Below are 5,566 nucleotides of genomic sequence, written 5' to 3' on the forward strand. Positions count from 1 at the left end.
CAGTCCGACTGCTTTTCTGCCGACGGTCGGCCGTCTGGTTGGTGTGTAGAGGCCTTTACATAGACAGTGAATGGGAAGCATGAAAATGACTGATCCTGTGGACACGTATCATTCCTCCTAACAGCACTGTGGCTCTTTGTGCTAACATTGTGAGATATGGTCTTTGAAATGTCCACCGGCACCTCAGTGTAATTAAGGTACAAATATTTTTTTTGTGCTGCTCACACATTGAAAAATGACATTCGAAAAACTCAACAACAACATGTCTTTCCAGAACAATGTCTTCTTCAGATGTCACTGTAGGCGATTTCCATTGGGACTACTTCTTTCTTAGGAGGCACGACCACTCAATTATCCAAAATCTCTCTATATATGTTTGTGAATGTGAAATTAAATATGCTGATACATGATACACAATTTCTACAACCTGCTCGTGCAGTGAGATTGATTACAGCATCTAACAGTAGTGGCCTCAATAAACCAGAATGCAATGCAGATCCAACTGTAGTACAGTGCGATGGATACCCACAGTTCAGGTGCTCAAGCAAATAAGTAGAGACACAGTGGGTAGACTGATGTACCAAACAATTATAACAACACTTCTGTAGCTGTTCTGGAGCTTTATATCATGTCAAAGGATCCCAGTTGTCATGGAAACATAGACGTTGATTTGCCATAGCTCTTTGGAAGTTACGATAGAAAGCTCCAGAACAGCTACTAAATGGACCTTGTGGCAAGATTAGGTTTTCAACCTCTGTTTCGAAGGCTAACTTTAAATGTCAATTTATAGGATTAAATGTCATAACAATGTAAAATAATATGAGCAGAACACTGGGTCTGTATGACATACTCAAACATAACTTACGGCACAGACACACTGGTGGAGATCTATGGAGAGCAGGAGATCCAGCCATGTGGTGTGTGATGGATACACTGCGGCAAGCTCATAGCTGCACCTCACTGCTGAGCACTTTTTGAGCAGAACACGGATGTCACCATGTCACATCAAAAGTAATATTAATTTAGAGCAATGGAACAATACACAATGCATTGCCGCCTAAGTGTCTGCATTCAGTCTGCAAGTCTGCATGCTTTTGGCATGGCTCTCTCCCCTTCAAACGAGCTGGGGGAGGGCCAGCTTCCGCACCCTCCCTCCGTCTCTCCTCTCTTTCTTTCTCTATGTGAAACGCCTCGAGCATCCACGGTGCTGAACTGTCTCTAATCGATTTGTCTGTGAAGGCGAAGCGTCACACTCAGAGTACCACAATGCAATTCTTTCTCTCCTAGTGACATTGTGCCCCCACCCTGAACACCTTTAAGGAAGCCTGCATGCTGCTGAGAGACTCTTCTGCTGGGATAAAGAATGGGAAGACACTTAATAACAACAACAACACTATTACTGATACTAGTATTATTACATAAACCACAGACAGCTGTTCTGTTTTCCTTATTGTTACTATCATCACTACTCCTGTAATACTGTTACTGCTACTAATACAACTAGTGTCAGTGCACCCACTGCTGCTTTAAAGACACAGTGAATTTGCAGAGTATCTTTGGCTTCCACAATGTAACACATTTCCAAGCGAAATATTTATCCGCGTGTTGTGTACATTTGAGAGGGATTTAATCAGATCACATAAGGATTTCATTTGATCTCCCAAAAGTGGACTTAGTGAGCTTGGCATCCACACACCCATGTTATTAGATGAGGAGGTGGAGGAGGATAAATAAATTAGACGTTTTTCCAAACACACAACCGAGAGCATGAAATCACTGCTACAACCCAAAAGCTAATATATTCACCAATCAAATCACATTTGATTCATACAGTCATATATTTGCCATATACCAGGATATAGCTCAACAATTCATGCAACCTAGAAAATGTGTGAATCTGTATCATTTCACTGATTTTACAGGTTACAAATTTCTACTAGGAATGAATGTGTGTGCCTTTGTGTTTACTGCTGTACAATGCTCATACTACCCGTTCACAAACAGAGCTGAGCAGTAACTCATAAGATAAGATGAGAAGATTTTCCTTTATTGATCCCCTGTAGGGGATAATTTGGCACAGCAGCACAGGGGAATGTAGTGCAAAAGAGTAGAGAAAGAATAAAATACAATAAAAATAAAATAGAATAAAAATATAAAACATATATACACTATATGCAATAAAGTGGAATATGTACATATTTTAAATTGTATAAATTGTAGATTATATCTTTTGAGTAACTAGCCCAACAGAACACAAATACAGTGTAGACACAAAGCAGATAATACTTTGATATTTGAGCCAAATTTATTTACATCTTAAGTTAGAACGTCCTTTGGTTTTGGTATGTGTGTCTATGGGTGTTGGGGTCAATGAGTAATTACAATGCCCCTGCACTACCTCTTTAACAAAGTGTTACCTCAACACACTGCTGCTAATCTATGTTGGTACCACGCTGAGTTACACAAAGCCAACACTGACCTGCTGTGTACAGCCTGACCTAGCATCTGTATGCTTCTGTTTGTGGCCCCCTGCTGGGTGCATGTGTGTGTATGTGTGTTTGTGAGTGGGTGGAAATGTGTGTGTCTCACAGCTGATGTGCAGTATCTCCTGTTACAGCAAGGTCACAGACAGATGGAACAGGCACACACACACACACACACACACACAGACACAGATTATTATATTACTGTAGCGTGGACTCCCAAACATATGTACACACTAAAATGTAAAAAAAAAAAAAAGTCAGTCTCGAGCAGGTGCAAATGGGAACAGAAATAGAGTGTAATTTTCTTTCCTTTGACACACACACTCACACTCACACACACACACGCACATGCACACAAAGCGTTTCACACATTTCCCATTTACTCCATTCATGGAGCAGTTTAGCAGGGCGCAAATGGATACGTGGGTAACTGGCGGAGCAGCTGATCAAAGCACACCCACAGCTTGGTGTGTGGCGCTTGTAGCAAAATGGGGATCGTCACACTGAGAGTGGAAGCTCTGGAGTTGGTGGACATGGAGGAAACCCACAGGTCACATGAGGGCTTTTGAGTGACAGTAAACATTACAGTTCCTCTCCTGAAAACATGATATTTTTTTATTTCAGTTCATAAATCAGTGCTGTAATACAGTATATCATGAGTTAATTTTCTCATGTCCACTTAGAAAATGTCAAAAGTGCATTTTGCAAACTTGCAGGTTATAAAATATTTTGTTTGTATTTAATAGTAATGCACCTGTTCCAGGACAGCATAAAACCTGAAATAAGACATCAAACTCACATTTTATGCTAAATTCGTTAATGTTTTTGTACATGTCGGATACATTAAAGAGTGACATTTTTCACAATTTTATCTTAAAGTTTCTTCCTTCAGGAACAATGAAAACAGAGATTGCAGAAACACAAAGCTAACAATTTACTGTATCAGCACATTTTAATGCCAGCATGTAAACTGGCCACAAACCAGAATGACCCATATTTGTCAAACTCCACCTGCAAACTGCTCCCTAAAGGAATCATTTTTCATGAGCTGGTGACAAAGTCTGATCACTATTATTTTACCTATAGGTAGTATAAAGTGCTGGTGTTGGGTAAACACAGTATAGCACATAGCAGGGATTCTTGGATGGATCTTCATGGATTTTCAAACACCCTTCTTTAACACTAGAACCGCCAGCGGTTGCTTACTGATTGTATGTAACTTTGTTCCAATAAAATAGGCAAGTCCCCCAGTCATTGACTTTTCCTAAAAGTGTTATATAGTTCCCCTTATTGTTAAAATGTTTTAACATAAAGCCAGATTTATATATGGGCTGCTTCCTAAGTCATAGGCTAATGAATGCAAATCAGACATTAGACTTGCTCAATGTATTCAGTGAAGGAGGGCCTGATTGTCAGTTTCATATAGTAACTATAATATTCTACTATATACTATAAATACTCACTTCTATACTATATATAAGCTTCATAAAATAATGTCATGATTAAAGTGACAAGTAGCAACGTGTAGTCACAGAGGACAAAGAGGACCATGGAGACACACTGCTGTCTGTAGTATTCCTCTAATAATCCTATAATATATATATAATAATATTTCTGTGATCCGTCAGATGCTTCTGTGCTACTATAAAATAAACAGCCAGAACAAACCACCTCTGTAACAAAATACTTTATGGGAGACAAGACTACAGACACTGTTTTTACTATAAATGTTTGGTGTTTTAAAGTAAAGAAAGTGTTTACTTTACAACTTCCTTTATTTTACACAGCGAAATCTTGCTTACTTACAGCGCAATATGATGCAAGTTAGAGATGTGTCTGTGTACTGTGGAAGAGACACTGAGACAGAAACGGAAGAAAACGTGAAAGACAGAAGGAGCAGCGAGAGGCAGTTTGAAAAGCCTGGACACAGAGCCGCAGAAAAAGGGGGAAGAGGTGAAAGAAAGACAGAGAAAGGGGGTGGAGGGAGCAGCAGAGACAGAGAGCCTTTAATTGCTTGGAGGGAGCATGACAATTGAGAGGAGAGTGGAGGGAGGAAAATCTCCAGCAGTATTGATCAGTCCGGCTCTTCCATTTCAGTCGCCACCAACCCCCTCCTGCGTCTCCTCCTCCACCCAATTTGCACCCGTAATTTAGATTGGAGTGTGTTTGTGTTTGTGTGTGCGTGCATATGTGTGTATGTTGAGGTCATTTCGCACAGTGTTTGTCCTTCACTGCGTGCCTACATCTCTTTTGTATTCATTTACTTGTTAATGCGCCTGTCTATCACGTGTCAATGCAGAGTAACCTGCAGCTATCGCCAGAAATAGTGCAGTAAACAGAGCAGATGCTAACTGTGTGTGTATCTGTGGGACTTTTTTTCATATTTGAGGAGTGAAATTTGTCTATATGATGAACTACAAGTTAAAGTGTAGATGTTTGTGTGTATTTTGGGGTGCTGGAGTGTGTGTCTGTGTTATGTGAATGTGTGTGTAGCAGGTGACGGGCACAGTGGCGGTGGCGGTGGCGGTGGGGGGTATCCTTCCCGATCGATCTCCTCTCTCCCTTTGGAATGACCCTGCACCTCCTCCTGCGCCTCTGCCTGCGCCTAATGAGACACTCCTCATCATGGGACCAACCCACATCCACAAACACACACACACACAAACAGAACGTATACACAGAAAGAAAATTAAAGTATGAATGCAAATATGACAAATAGCATTTATGTGTGTGTGCAAACAGGAATGATCTTCAGTGACTGTATAGAAGCTGTAAACACACAGATTCACACACCCATTCACTGTCTCGGCTGCGGGGTCATTGTCAAGGCTGCGACCTTCCACCCCTGTCTCAGTCCCAGACTGGATCAATTTCTAACCAGACAGTCCCCCCTTACCACCACCCCTACCCCAAACACAATGACCAGAGCCCTGCTGGTTCTGCAAATAGGAGGGACCACCAGAACCTTAAAAGACTGAGAGTGTGTGCGTGTGTGTGCGTGTGTGTGTGTGTGTGATGTGTGTGTGTGTGTGTGTGTGTGTGTGTGGTGACGTGTCTGTTAGTGAAACCCAGCAGACGAG

This window comes from Morone saxatilis, unplaced genomic scaffold, assembly GCF_004916995.1.
Source record: "Morone saxatilis isolate NCDOM2014 unplaced genomic scaffold, NCSU_SB_2.0 Contig19, whole genome shotgun sequence".
Classification (NCBI taxonomy): Eukaryota; Metazoa; Chordata; class Actinopteri; family Moronidae; genus Morone; species Morone saxatilis.